A 16520-nucleotide genomic window follows, 5' to 3' on the forward strand; every position below is an offset into this window, starting at 1 on the left:
TACTGGGACTCCAGCAACCTGGCTCACACTGGTGGTCCCTGCCCTGGTGATTCCCTGAGGCCCCGCCCCACCCAACTTTCAGGCCCACCCAAGCTGTTGCCAGTTGCTTAACCATAGGATTGGCCTGTCTTGGATCCTGCTTCAGGTTTTCCTAAATTCTTTCAAACAGCACTTGGTCTCAGATAGCCCCATAACTCTCATTAAGTAATACACAGAAACAAACACAGAGAGGCAGCCAAAATGAGGAGACAAAGAAACAGGTCCCAAATGAAAGAACAGAACAAATTTCCAAAATAAGAACTAAGCGAAATGGAGATAAGCAACCTAACAGATGCTGAATTCAAAACACTGCTTATAAGGATGCTCAATGAACTTAGTGAGAACCTCAGCAAACTTAGTGAGGGCCTCAAGAGCATAAAAAAGGACCAGTCAGAAATGAATGAGGCACTAACTGAAGTAAAGAATAATTTACACAGATTCAATAGTAGAGTAGGTAAAGCCAAGAATCAAACCACTGATTTGGAATATAAGGAAGCAAAAAACACCCAATCAGAAAAGCAAAAAGAGAAAAGAATCCAAAAAAATGAGGATAATATAAGGAGTCTCTGGGACAACTTCAAGCATGCCAACATTCGCATCTTGGGGGTGCCAGAAGGAGAAGAGAGAGAACAAGAAATCAAAAACCTATCTGAAGCAATAATGGCAGAAAACTTACCTAACTTGGTGAAGGAAACAGACATACAAGTCCAGGAAGCACAGGGAGTCCCAAACAAGATGAACCTCAAGAGGCCCACACCAAGACACATCATCATCAAAATGCAAAAGGTTCCAGACAAAGAGAGAATCTTAAAAGCAACAAGAGAAAAGTAGTTAGTTACCTACAAGGGAGTTCCATAAGACTGTCAGCTGATTTCTCAAAAAGAAACTTTGCAGGCCAGAAGGGAGTGGTGAGAAATATTCAGAGTGATAAAAAGCAAGAACCTTCAACCAAGATTACTCTATCCTGCAAAGCTGTCATTTAGAATCGATAACCATATAAAGAGTTTCCCAGACAAGAAAAATCTAAAGGAGTTCATCACCACCAAACCATTATTATATGAAATGTTGAAGGGTCCTCTTGAAGAAAAAGATAAAAAATATGAACATACAAAATGGCAATAGATATACATCTATCAACAATTGAATCTATAAACAAAATGAACAGGCAGAACAGAAACATTCTCATAGATACAGAGAACATTTTGTTGGTTGCCAGATGGGAAGGGGGATTGGGGGAATGGGTGAAAAAGGTGAGGGGATTAAGAAGTACAAATTCATTGCTAGACTGACAAACCTCAAAGGGAAAGGGGTTGGGGGGTGGGAAGAAATAAACCAAAGAACTTCTACGCATAACCAATGAACACAGACAACAGTGTGGGGAAAGGCAGGAGGGGGCCGGGAATGGGGAGGAGGGGGTCAATAGGGGAAAAAGAAGGAACATCTGTAATACATTCAACAATAAAGATAAGTTTAAAAATAAATAAATAAAAATAAAAAAAAGAATTAGCGTTTTACAGTTATTGTCTACTTTTTATTTTTAGCTAAAAGCAGAGATTCAGCCCTGGCCGGTTTGGCTCAGCGGTTAGAGTGTCAGCCTGCGGTCCAGAGAGACCCGGGTTCAGTTCCCGCTAAGGGCATGTACCTCGGTTTGACCCCGGCCCTGGTTGGGTCGTGCGAGTGGCAGCCACTCGATGTGTCCCTTTCACGTCAATGTTTCTCTCTCTCTCTCTCTCTCTCTCTCTCTCTCCCCCTCACGCTCTGTCTGAACAAAAAATGAAAAAATGTCCTCGGGTGAGGATAAAAAATAAAATAAAATAAAATAAAATAAAATAAAATAAAATAAAAGCAGAGATTCAGGACATGACAAATATTAAGTTTCACATTTTTATCTAATGATGGGACACTAAGTTCCCATCTCTCCTGCTTCCAGGAAGAGCTGGAGACTCAGAACCCTAATGTAAGAGACTGTTGATATTTTGAGTTCCTTTATACATATTCAGAAGGGTTATTTTTTAAAACAATCAGTGGCAATTAATGCATCAGACAGAATTGTTGACAAATACATTTCTTAAGCATCTGTTTGCATAAGATTCTGTCCTAGGCATTATACAAAAAAAAAAAACAAAAAACAAGCATGTAATAATCTGCAATCCAAGATGTAAAGTACTTGTCATTATTCTAAATTAATGAAGAGGTTTTTGCTTGATTCCCTCCCCTCCCAACATTTGTAATTAGCTCCATTGACCTTTCTGGGCCTCGGTCTCTTCATCTGCAAAATAAGGCTGTACTACCCACTCACAGAGCCCAGTAATTGTCAACATCTTCTCTAAATCATGTGTGCTGTTTTTAACCATTCTATGTTAAAAATAAAAGACAACCAGAATGTTGGGAGGGGTTCTAGACAAGAAAAGAGCTATAGTGTTCTCCAGTTATATGAGCCAAAATGGTAAGAGCTCCCGGGCCTTCATTTTGATATAGCTGAAACAATTATAATTTATTGCCTTTTTAGGATGCTTTTCAAAACAGTTTTATGATTGATCCTCCCCTTTCCCTCACATTCTTCCCCATCCATCATCAAGACTGCACATCCTATCTCCAAAACATACATAAAACATATGCATTCTCTCCATGTCTTGTACCACCTCCCTATCCAGGTCCTCAGCATCTCTGGCTCAAAAAGGCTGAATAGTCTCTTCAGGTCCACATTCTCCACCCAGCCCATCCCCCACACAGCCTCAAAGTTCTACCACCACATCTAGCCACACACCTGTGTCCACACTCACCCACTCTGCCTTTCTTCCTGCCACTCCAGATGAATTGTTTGTTATTCTGTCTAAAACAACCCTTCCACTTGTCTTGTGCATCCCATTCCTTCTTACCTACTTGATGACATTGCTCCAATGACTCCTCTACAGCCTCACCAGTTTCTCCTTTCCTCCCAGATACTCCTGGGAACAGACAAATACACTATACAATTGACCCTTGAGACACTGGGGTTAGGGAAACTCAACACTTCGCAGTTGCACAGTTGAACATCTGGGTATAATCTAGTCTCTCCAGTTAGCCCTTCTCATCCACAGATTCAACCAACTGCAGATCAAAAACAGTATTTTCAGTCCCGGGTTGGGAATCCATGATTGCAAATGGGTAAACATTGTCTTCAGTCCAGGATTGGTTGAATTAGTGGCTGTGAAACTCATGGATTTAAAGGGTCAACTGTATTTATTTAAAAAAAAAAAAAAAATCTGAATGTAAGTGGACCAGCACAGTTCAAGCCTGTATTGTTCAAGAGTCAACTGTAATTTATCACACCATAAAAAAAAATAAAAATTCTCCCTAAACTTTACCCACCCACTACCCTAAGCCACTTCTGCCTCCACACTGGACTTCTCCCCTGAACCTCAGATTCATGTATTCAACTCCACATGTACCACCTCCACCTGGATGTCTAGAAGACATTTCAAAGGTAACTTGTCCCAGCTGAGCTCCTAATCTTCCCCCAAACTTGGCATGTTAAAGAAATAGCTAGCAATCTTCTTCATCTTAGTGAATGGTAACTCCATCCTTCCAGCTGCTCAGATCAAAACCTTGGCCCCTCTCTTACCAGCAAATCTTGTCATTTCATTGCACCTACTTTTGGACTTTTCACCAACTGTGCTGCTATCATCCTGGTCTGAGCCACAATCTCCCATCTCCTAAATTTTGCAATGCCTTCTAATCAGCCTCTCTAGTACTTCCACCTTTGTCTCCCTTTGATCTGTTCTCAACACAGCAGCCAAAGTAATCTTTTTAAATTGTAATTAGATGATGCTTCTCCACTGCTCAAAGCCCTACAATGGCTCCCACCTCATGCAGAGTGACGATCAGAATCTTTGAAATAGTGTAATATTTTCTACATGACCTAAATCCCAGTTATCTCTCTGACCTCATCACCTTCTGATCTCCTTATGCATCTCACTCCAGCTGCACTGTCTCCTAGCTATTTCTTAAACATGCCAAGAATGGTTCTGCCTCAGGATCTTTGCACTTTCTCTTCCCTCTGCCTGGAATGCTCAATCCCTAGAGATCTTCAAGGCCCACTTTCTCACCTCCTTCGAGTCTTTGCCTACATTCACCTTCTCAGTGGGATCCTTCCCTGATGCCTATATGAAATTGCACCTCCCCCATCCCACAAACCAGACACTCTGTATCTTCCTGCCCTGCTTTATTTTTCTCAACAGCAACATACTCTATGTTAGCTTCATGAGAGCAGGGAGACTTTTGTCTGTTTTGCTTACTGTTATACCCTCATGTCTAGAACAGCGCCTGGTCTAGAGTAGGCACTCAAAAAGTATTAGGAGAATAACTAAAATTGTGTTTCAAAAGCTAATGTTTGGCCTTGGTCAGGTAGCTCAGTTGGTTAAGAGGTCATCCCAATATGCCAAAATTGCAGGCTAGATCCCTGGTCAGGGCACATACAAGAATCAAACAATGAATGCATAAATAAGTGGAACAACAAGTTGATGTCTCTCTCTCTCACATCGATGTTTCTCTCTCTCTCCCTCCCTCTCTCCTTCCCGCTTACCTGAAGATAAATTCAAGTGTCCTTGGGTGAGAATTTTTTAAAAAGAATGTTTATTATAGCACTCTCTGCAATAGTAAAAAATTGTGAACAATCATAAAAGACAAATAAAAATTGTTCAGTAGGATAAAGCATACAGTATAGTACACCTATATGATAAAATTTTATTCACCAACTATACCGCTAATAATATTTTATTATTATTAAAATAATATTTTAAAAGATGATATAATGACATACAAAAGTTTTTAATAGATACCATATATTAAATCAAATTATGTGAAATAATACATGCAGGAAAATGATTGGGAGTATATATCTGTATATCTCTGGATGATGGCATTATACATAATTTACTTTCTTTTGTGTTTTTTTTTTTATTTTCTTGACTATAATGTATAGGTATCACTATTATAATAACAAAATATGGCTAATAATAATAGTTAACATTTACTGAGCATTTACAATATGCCAAAAACTTCTTATGTACCATCTCATTACAATATGCCAAAAACTTCTTATGTACCAAGGAGTACTATGAGGTATTGTCTTAGTCTGTTTGGCTGCTATAACAAAAACATCATACACTGGATGGCTTATAAACAACAGAAATGTATTTCTCACAGCTCTGGACTATGGGAAGCCCAAGATCAAGGCACAGATCTGGTATCTGGTGAGGCCTGCTTCCTGATTCACAGAAGCCACCTCCTCGCTGTGTTCTCACATTGCAGAAGCGCAGAGCGAGCTCTCTGCAATCACGCCCATACGGCAACGAATTACATTAGTAAGGGTTCTACTCTTTGACCTAATTATCTCCCAAGCCCCACCTTCAAGTACCATCACGATAGGGAGTATGTTTCAACATATGCATTTTAGGGGAACACAGATAGTCTATAGAAGGTATGTACTATGAGTATTCTCATATTGCTGCTTTGGAAATTGAGGCTTAATGAATTTAAAAATGTGTTCGATGTCCCACAGTAAATGGCAAAGCCCTGGCCGGAACCCAGTTATCTCGGACACCAAAAAATTTTCTCTTAGTTATCAAAGGGGTAAAATAGATAAGAGGTAAGATAGTCTCTTTTCTTTTAAGACCCATTCAAAGTCAACCAGAATAAGGATCACCAACTTCTGATTCAGAATTTCCATGTGACTGCTCCCCTTCAACTCTGTTAGCAGCTGCCACAAGCCCCCAATCTCTCTGTTGCCTCCCCTTCCAAAGCAGCAGCTTCTGCCATCACTCCCTGGCCTTCCCCTTGTACAAGCTGGGGCAGAATATCACACGTGATTACTGTGACCATTTCAGGGTCCACCCAAGCACCTCTGTGGGTAGGGTTAATGTATTAGGAGACTACAGAATTATAACCACATAAGTAGAAAATATAAAATGAAGGATAGTTATAGTGTATAAATTAAAGATATGTTTTCTCCCCTGGCCGGTTTGGCACAGCGGTTAAAGCGTGGGCCTGCGGTCCAGAGAGACCCAGGTTCAGTTCCTGCCAAAGGCGCGTACCTCGGTTGCAGTTTGTCCCGGCCCTGGTTGGTCGTGCGGGTGGCAGCCACTCAATGTGTCCCTTTCACGCTGATGTTTCTCTCTCTCTCTTCCTCTCTCTCCCTCCCACTCTATCTGAACAAAAAATGAGAAAATGTCCTCAGGTAAGGATAAAAAAAAAAGATATGCTTTGTTTCTTGAGATCTCTGACATCACCAGGTAGGAACTTAGCAGAAATGAGTAATCAGGTTAAGGCCAAGGATTAATCATTCCTACTAAAGAGTGAAGGAAAATTCATAAGATGAACTGACTCTTCTCTTTCCATATAACTGCAAAGGACTCCAACCTGTCAATTACTACATTAAATATGCAACAATGACTAGTGTCAAGGAAAAAATATTCATTGTGATGAGTGAATGTTAAGAAAACACCACAGCAGCCCTGGACAGTTTGGCTCAGTAAGTGTCAGCCCACGACCAAAGAGTCTTGGGTCCAATTCTGGTCAAGGGCACATACCTCGGTTGCGATTTGATCTCCAGCCCTGGTTGGGGTCGTGTGGGAGGCAACCAATAGATATGTCTCTCTCACATCGATGTTTCTCTCTCTCTCTCTCTCTCTCACTCTCCCCCCTCCCTCCCTCCCTCCCTCCCTCCCTCTCACTCTATCTGAAAATCAATGAAAAAATATGCTGGGGTGAAGGATTAAAAAACAAAATAATAGTAAGAAAACACTACTTCAAGGGAGGAATCAAGATGACCACATAGGAGGCTCCTAGACCTCCCCCCCCCCCCCCCCCCCCCCCCCACAGACACACTGAATGAACAGCTGCACACAGAGAAAGTCCCTCTGAGAGAATTCCAGAAACTGAGTCACTCTTATACATCAAAACATGTAGGAACGGCTGAGGCCTGCCATAAACCCCACCCCCAGTACATTGTACCATATAATCGGGAGGGAACCCCCAACTCTCAGCTTGTCTCTGAGGAGCAAAGGGTTTATACTGCACATCTGAATCCTGTCTTAAGAATCCTGTTCGAGGGATGGGCCCCCAAAACACCTAGCTCTGAGAGCCAATGGGGCTTGAGGCCATGAGACTCTCTTAATTGTAGCAAACAAAGAAATAGTTCCCAACCGGAATACAAGTGCCCACCACTTCTGTTCCCCAGCATTCAGTGCAGAGGGAGTAGGCAAAAATGCCCATCTCCCAATTTTTCCCTGGAAGGGGATTAACAACATACTTTCCCAGCTGCTGCCTGTGTCCAGCTTCTAATCAGCCTCCATCTAGGTGCTGACAGTGACCCTCCCTTTGGGACACTGACAGGTCTTGGCACACTTTCAAATATTGGCTGCCACAAAGAACAAAGATGGCAGTTTGGACAATTGCAAAACTCAAAGACAACCAAGAGCTGAGGCTCATCTGATGGACGAGCTTTGTCTCCTACATGAGCCCAGTCTGTCAAAGCTGGGAGAGGTGGTTATTTTATTTAATGTACAAAATCCAACATAGACAGTCGAGGAAAAATGAAGAAACACAGAGTGTGTCCCAAGCAAAAGAACTAGAAAAAGAACAAACTACACCCAAAGTTAATAGAAGGAAGAAAATAAAAATTAGAGTGGAAATAAATGAAATAGAGACTTAAAAGACAAAAGAAAGATCAATAAAAGTAAGAGATGTTTTTTTGAAAAGATGAATTAAATTGATAAACCTGTAGCTAGACTAAGAAAATAAATAAAATTAGAAATGAGAGAGAAGACATTATAACTGAGAACAGAAATATTAAGAAATTACTATGAACAACCGCACACCAACAAATTAAATAACCTAGAAAATTCCCAGAAACACATAATCTAACAAGACTGAATTATGAAGAAATAGTAAAGAGATTGAATCAGTAATTTAAAAACTCCCCAAAAATAAAAGTCCAGGACCAGATGGCTTCACTGATAAATTCTACCAAACATTTAAAGAAGAATTAATGCCAATCTTCCTCAAACTCTTCCAAAAAATAGAAAAGAGGGGAACACTTCCAAACTCATTTTATAAAGCCAGCCTTACCCTGATACCAGAGCCAAATGAGGACACTACAAGAAAAGGAAATTACAGGCCAATATCTCTGATAAATATGAATGCAAAATATTAGCAAACCAAATTCAACAGTGCATTAAAAGGATCAGATGCCATGATCAAGTTGGATTTATTCCAGGGATGCAGGATGATTTAACTTCCACAAATCAATAAATACGATATACCACATTACCAAACTGAAGGATAAAATCCATATATGATCATCTCAATAGATGCAGAAAAATCAGTTGGCATCATTCAAAATCTTTTCATGATAAAACTGTCAGCAAACTGGATTTAGAAGGAACAAACCTCAACATAATAAAGACCGTATATGATAAGCCCACAGCTAGCATACTCAGTGGTTAAAATCAGGAAGCTTTTCCTTTAAGGAACAAGATAAGGGTGCCCACTCTCATCACTTTTATTCAGCATAGTACTGTAAATCCTAGAAAGAACAATTATGTAAGAAAAAGAAATAAAAGGCATCCAAATCAGAAAGGAGGAATTAAAATTATCTCTCTTTGCAGATGAAATATTATATAGAGAAAACCCTAAAGACTCCACCAAAACAGTTAGAACTAATAAACAAATTCAGCAAAGTTGTAGGATACAAAATCAATATATGAAAATTAGTCCCTCCCCTGAGATATCTGGCTACTTATTTTCAGGAAGGTCTCAGGTTCTATGCTACCCATGAGAAGGCCTTCCCTAACTCTCCAGCATCAGCCAGAACCTCATCTCACATGCAACTCCCCAGCATGTTTTTCTTCCAAGCACTTTTCACCAACTAAAATTGTCCTATTTACTTGTGTCCTTATTTATTTTCTGTTTCCTCCTGCTAGAAAGTAAACTCCATGGAAGCACCAACCATGCCTATATTGTCCACTACGTGCACTTGGCTTCAATAAATATGTATGGAATAAGCAGATGAATGAAAGATAGGCAGAAAGCAGCACAGCAGGGCTGACGAGTAGTCCAAGAGAACTCCGGGAACGTGGGCCTTGAAGGACAAAGAGTGGGAAACCACTCAGGATCTGATTTAGCTGGCCTTCCTTCACTGTGTCTCTCCCCGGGAAAGCATACCTACCTCAACATCGGCCAAAGTCAAACAAGTAACCCAGGAAGCAACTGCTAAATGCTTATTGAATGTAATAACGTTCTTTTTAAACAATCCCACGGGATATGTATCATTTCTGAATAGAAGCTAAGTGCCAGTGTGGGGTTTAACAGAGGTTTTGCTAGTTCCGACCAGCAGTGTCCCAGGTAGACTGTTCTATGTCTAGAATAAGAACAAAAATGAAGCAGAGCTGCAGGTAACCCTAACCGGTGTTGATGTAAGAGAAAAAAAACCTACTCCGAGCAAACTCCTGGCCCATCTCTAATCCTCAAGCCTAACCTAACAAAAGTACATGGAATGTGGAATCTTGTCAGCTTTGGTGATTTAAATGTTATAGTGTTTACCTTAGACAAGTATTTGGTTTCTATATCATGCTTTCATTTCTGGGAATACCTACACAAAGAAGAGAAATTTAAGGCTTTAATCTCTCTCTCCATTAGATATCCACACTCTGGAAGTTTTAAATCACTACTTGAAATAGTTGCACCCCATTTCCATCCCATGGTCCCTCACACTGTTATTTCAACCACAACCAGGTTGGATACCAAAGGGGATTATATGCTCAGTGAGAATAAAATATGTTCAGGAAACCCAATAAAAAGGAAAGATCTGTTTTCCATTTGTGTGTTTAATAATGATGAACAGGAAAAGAAAAAGGCAAATGGAAGAGAGCATCAAGCAGCATTTATTGGACAGCTGTTTGGGAACCAAGGCATTGACAGGTCCTTTCCTAGCATAACAGTGGGTCTTGAGCCTAGTGCTTGTCAGATGAAGACTAAGATTGTAATACCTTTTTACTTGGCATATCATGTCCTCAAAAAACCTCCATGGTCAAGGAAAAACTTGGTAAATAAGAGAAGAAAAATGTGCTGTCTTAAATAAGTAAAACTGCCTCAAATCTTAGATTGCACAGTTTATAGCAAATTAATTTGTATATGTGAATGTCACAAATACATAGTTATGAAATTATTTCTTTAAACTTCTAGAAATCAAAAAAGTACTCAAATACACATAAATCATAAGCATATATATATATTTTGTGGAGGGGAAGGGGATTTGCCACATGTGACAAAAGATTAAAATTCTTATGTAAAACATAGTTTGCGCCCTGGCCAGTGTGGCTCAGCAGTTGGAGCGTCAGCCTGCAGTCCAGAGAGACCCGGGTTCGGTTCCTGCTAAGGGCGCGTATCTCGGTTGCAGTTTGTCCCCGGCCCTGGTTGGTCGTGCGGGTGGCAGTCACTCGATGTGTCCCTTTCACATCGATGTTTCTCTCTCTCTTCCTCTCTTTCCCTCCCACTCTCTCTGAACAAAAAATGGAAAAAGGTCCTCTGGTGAGGATTAAAAAAAAAACAACACAGTTTGCAAATTAAGAAGAAAAAGACTACTGTCACAATAATAAATAAATGAACAACATTAAAAAAGCAATTGACAAAAACAAGAAATTCAAATGCCCTACCCACATTTATTCATTTTTTTATTCATTCAATCAACAAATATTTATTGTAATGTCAAGTATGTGCCTGGTATTACACAAGATACCAGGTAAATAATGATGAACAACAACAACAAAAAGAAATGGCTCCACTCTGCAAGAGCTCATAGTATAATATTTAACCTGACTCGTAACCAAAGAAATTATCATTAAAATGGTGTTTTACCTATTAAATGTCTTCAATTTACATTGTATAAATTTGGCAAGATATACTAAAAAATTTTACATTTTTTACATGGTGTTTCTTGGTAGTTTCATACCTGGGAATTTTCCCCAATGGAATAATCAGAAAGATGCAAACAGATTTGTGCATAGCAGAAGCTGGAAACCACCTTAATATCCAACAATTGCTAACTTTTTCTAAAGATGTTTAAAGTGTTGCTGAAAAATTCATGATACAAACCTGGACATAGTGATAATACGATATTGATGTGTGGATATAATGTATATTCTACATTTTTTACAGTTAGTCACGATTAAGAAAAATAACCAATGTGAGTGCTTTTGACAATGATGCCATCTTGTAAGCTAATTGCCAAATAAACCGTCTAAACATGCTTTTTTTTTCTTTCTTTTTTTTTTTTCTTTTTTGACATTTGTTCAGATAGAGTAGGAGAGAAAGAGAGAGAGAAACATCCACGTGAAAGGGACACATGGAGTGGTTGCCACCTGCACGACCCAACCAGGGCCGGGGACAAACTGCAACCGAGGTACATGCCCTTAGTGGGAACCGAACCCGGGTCTCTCTGGACCACAGGCCGATGCTCTAACCACTGAGCCAAACCGGCAGTGCTAAACATGCTGTTTTAAATGTTCACAATTTGAGTATAATTTGGAGCACACTGGGGCCAAGGAAAATACTTTCTATGTGGAAGCAGTACAAACCAATCCTCTTACTTGCTTGAACAATAAAATGATAATTTATTGTGTCCATTGTTTTTAAGGAAAGATTCAAAGTTTAGCTGACATTCACCTCTGCCTTTATTAAAGAAACCGCCTATGAATCGTTTAAAGACCCAGACCACCGAGTTTCGGACTGGGATGGTCGGCCTTGGGCCCACGAAGGTGCCAGCCGCCCAGTCTGCAGAAGGCAGCGAGGGCGGGAAGCGCCTCTCCTGCACTCCTGCCCGGGGAGGCACCTGGGCCCTCGCTAGCCCTTCAGAAACCTGTTCGAGCCGCTCCTTTATGGCTGATCGTTCTTATTTACTAAATATTTATTTAGCTCTCTGAGAACTCAGAACTAATCACTGCCACTTCTCTTTAATAATAAATGGCGAACTTCAAATGCGACAGAACTCAACCGACTCATCAGTACTCGCCGGGAGGTGCAAAACTGCAGCCCGCCGGTGGACATGAAAGGCCGAACATTTCCTGCTCCAGCTCGCCGCCGCCCAGAATAAACTACACCAAGAGGGGGCTGTGGTGGGGGCTGTGGGTGCGCCACCCCCACCCCCACCCCCGCGCACGGGCTGCGGGCGCCCGGCATCCATCTGCCCACGGCCGGGCGGTCCGCCCCTTCCCCTTTCGCCCCGGGGACCCTCAAAGCCCGCCGCTCTGCCTGCTCCACAATCTGGGCTGCGGCTCCCCTGGGTTTTTAATGCTTCCTTTTAAACTCGCTGTTCAGTTGCAAACCAATTAGCCCTTTCCATTTGCCCGGGCGAGCGGCGGAGAGCGCGGAGCGCCCCGCGCGCCCTGCGCCAGCGGCAAAGCGTGGGCTCGGCGCAGTGGGCTCGGGGCCGCCCAGCCTCCGCTCGGCTAAAGGGGGGTCAGCGCCCCCGCGGCTTTTACGCCAGCATTCCAGGCTTTGGTCTTCAAGGTCTTTTTTTTATTTACTAGCAAAGGTAAGGGTCGCCCCTTTGATGGTTTCATTGTGTAATGTGCAGTATAAGGGCCACCCCACACACTTGTATTCTCATCAAAGCAGCGCCTTCCCACCTTCATCCACTGCTGACCTGGAAATGCAATCCGGCCTTTGGAAATCTTGAAAGATTTCTGTCCCAGACACAGGGATAAAAATACTGAATATCTGCTGTTGGGACATAACTCGTATTCATCTAAAATTCTGTTTATCCAAGATGTAATTTGTACTCTATATGGCCCATTTTGAAGAAGGCATGAGGGGGGGGGGGGGGTGCGCTGACTATAGTTTTCCGATAAGCCATACTACAGCTTTAAATTAGAACTATATTATTCCCAAATTATTCCATCTTTTGTATGATTATTTTATCTTTTGTGTACTGGAGATCCAAGCAGATCTTAAGTTAAATTTGTTTTCATATTTAACATATTTCTATTTCTTTTTTAAACGTGAAGTAATTTAGAATGGGTTGTTAGCAACATAGGGATTGATATTAAAATGGCTTTGCCTGGTTCACACAGAGCCCTGCCAATGTACTTTTAATTTTACCCACTTAATCATCCCTAGGGATGGAGAAAAGATTGGAAGCAGTTCTCTAACCTCTCACTGAAAAACAGCGGGCAATCAGTGATGAGCTTGGAGTGCCCCTGTGTGGAAGAAGGTGAGCACTACAATTTCTTTCTTACAGGTGTACGGGGCTGCCAGTTTGGGAACCTTGTGGTGCTTTACCTTTGGTCACCATCGGGTCGGCTGTTACTTTTCCGTTAACGTTTGTGAGTGAAATCTAACTCCTTTCCTTTCATGGAAACATAACTATTTGTTGAAAATAATGAATGTATGAATCCTTTCGTTTCTTCTCTTCCCAAAGCTTTCCAGCTGATAAAAGGCAAGAACATTTATTTTCTTGCAAAATCCATAGCTGTGTTTGTCCCCATTCTGACATTTAGGAGCAGATAGAATGAAAATACAAGGAGCACAGATAGGTGTTATCTCATGTGCCAGCTCTCGACAACTGGCAGTGGCTGCCACTGAAGGACACTGAGGCCAAGTTTGGGCTCAAAAGGAAAAGAGTGATGTGATGAACGAGCAGGTGCAGAAACAAAATCACTCTGTGCCCTGGAGCTGAATCTTGTATTATTAATCTATAACACTGTTGGCCATTGGCTAACAGTCACGGAATTTAATCTTTTTAATTTATTTTAGACTTTGTTTTCATCTCAAAACAGTGTATTCATCATATCTCTTTAATCCTGCCAAACAATAAATGTAAAAGCTCTCTCAACATCATTATTGCCATAGCCTCCATCATGGTTTTCCAGATGATGACCCATTCCATCCTTCATGTGCTGTTCTATTCCTCAAACTTACTTTGACCTATGTGCCCGTATGTGCCAGCGCTCCCCAACCATGTAGTTTATAAGTAGGATCTGGGGGTGGGGGGTTGTTAATAATTATGGTGGCATAAACTGGGGCTATCCTAGGCAAATCTAGACATATGATCACCCTACTTGTAAACTAACAGTCAAGAGCCAGAGCCACTGTGCACTACAGAATGTGATGAGCAACTAGGTAACCACACACATTATAAGCTCCCACCTCAATACATTCCCCTCAATGAATGTTCTTCAGAGATAGTCTTCCTAGTCATTCATTCTTCTTCTTTTTTTTTTTCATGGTACGTGCCCGGGACTCTCTGGTCCACAGGCCGATGCTCCAGCCGCTGAGCCACACCGGCCAGGGCTAGTCATTCATTCTTGTTTGCTTGACAGCAGATATGTCTAACTACAAGTCCCAGACTCTTTACCAACTTCCAGCGAACTGCTGGAGGAAACTTAGGTATCTACCACAGAAGATTGCCACTTACTAGACCCTCCGAAGTTGAGTACAGAGATGACATTTTAAGTACCAAGAAGCCCAGAACATGCATGCTTCCACTTTATACAATCGATAACCCCCTGAAAAATGTACCTCAGATGATTCATAATTTTAACTCACTGGAGAAAGTGGCTAAAATGAAACCTTGAAGTGAACCTCCCACAAAAAAATGTTTTTAACTTTTAAAATGCAAATAGTTTACTGTTTTATAAATGTAGATTGTTGTGTAATTAGTTTTCTTTTTTTTCCTCACCCGAGGACATTTTCCCATATTTTGTTCAGATAGAATGGGAGGGAGAAAGAGAAAGAGAGAGAGAGAGACATCAACGTGAAAGGGACACATCGAGTGGCTGCCACCTGCACAACCCAACCAGGGCCAGGGACAAACCACAACTGAGATACATGCCCTTAGCAGGAACCGAACCGGTCTCTCTGGACTGCAGGCCAATGCTCTAACCGCCGAGCCAAACCGGCCAGGGCTGATTGGTTTTCTTAAAGCAGAAAGTGTGGCCTAGAACTCTGGTTTCCCTCAGAGATGATGAACTTTTATCTGAGTCATAAGTTCAAGTTATACTCTAAATCAGAGGTTCTCAACCTGTGGGTCACGACCCCTTTGGGGGTCGAACGACCCTTTCACAGGGGTCGCCTAAGACCATCAGAAAACACATATTTCTAATGGCGATTTATAACAGTAGCAAAATTGCAGTTATGAAGTAGCAACAAAAATAATTTTATGGTTGGGGGTCACCTCAACATGAGGAACTGTATTAAAGGGTCGCAGCATTAGGAAGGTTGAGAACCATTGCTCTAAATGGAGGTATTTTCATTAGGATGCTTTTAACTGCAAGTGTCCAAATACCACATCTGTCCTGTAAAATGAAGATGGTGTATTGGCTCATATAACTGAAAATTCCAGCTGAAACTTGAAGCAAGAGTTGATCAAGAGGCTCCAACAGTGCTAATTTCTTTCCATTTTCTGCTTTATCTTCCCAGGTGTTGGCTTCATCCTAAAGTTGGATTAATGAAATCCCAGCATTATCCTAGCTGCAGGAAGGAGGTAACTCAGTGTTCTCTAAGGAGGAATAACAGGTGAAAATGGCTGTCATTTGATTCAAGATGTTTTTTTTATGAAATAATTTATAGATTAAACAGTATTTAAGAAAGAAACGGTCTTTATTGTGTGGCTATTGAGGTCCATGATAGAGGAACCTTCCTTTTGCTATTGTATTGTATTTAGTGCAGTAGTAAGGAGAGGCCGTGGTAAATACCAACACATGCCCCAGGCTTCACATAATACACCAAATTGTTAGTGCAAGGAGAAACCTTACAGATCACTTGGTCCTGCCTCTGCAGTGTACTGAGGAAGTAACTAAGACCCAGAGACAGGGAGTGAATATAAACTTCATTCTATGAGAACTGATGAGACATTTTAAAATGTGAACGCAGATCAAGCTTCTGCATGCCCAGACTTGTTTATTTGTCAAGAAATAGCACCTGCAAATCAATCTTACCCAAAACTTCAACTATTCCAGACCAAACCAGGCCTCCCAATGAGAATGCTGTGGTGCAATTTCAGAAAGGAAGCTAGTTCTGATACCCACAGCTTCTTCTTGGCTCAATGTGGTGTTTTCTGAATTGAGATACATATACAGCAAAGGATACATTATATATTGTAAGAAAATATAATTGGTATATCAAGCTCATGATTTCATCAAGATTATTGTTTAGGATGAGACTATAGTTGATGTGTCACTGGTATTCCACCTATATAATCTTTTTTTAACTTTAAGTATAGGATTCAAAAATACCTATGATCATTCTACATAGTCAACCTATGCTTGAAAGAAAATTTTGCACGCTACTATATACACAGAAAAGCTTTGAATACTCTGGATATGTATGAAGATTTAAGAGAAAAATTTTATAAAACTCTAAAGACAGTCAGTCTCTTTAATGCCAAAACATTGATTTCTTTGCTGTTTTCTTTATTTAATCTTTTAAAGAAATGGAGCTCATTG

The sequence above is a fragment of the Molossus molossus genome, unplaced genomic scaffold (genome assembly GCF_014108415.1).
Source record: "Molossus molossus isolate mMolMol1 unplaced genomic scaffold, mMolMol1.p scaffold_m16_p_5, whole genome shotgun sequence".
In the NCBI taxonomy this organism is placed as follows: Eukaryota; Metazoa; Chordata; class Mammalia; order Chiroptera; family Molossidae; genus Molossus; species Molossus molossus.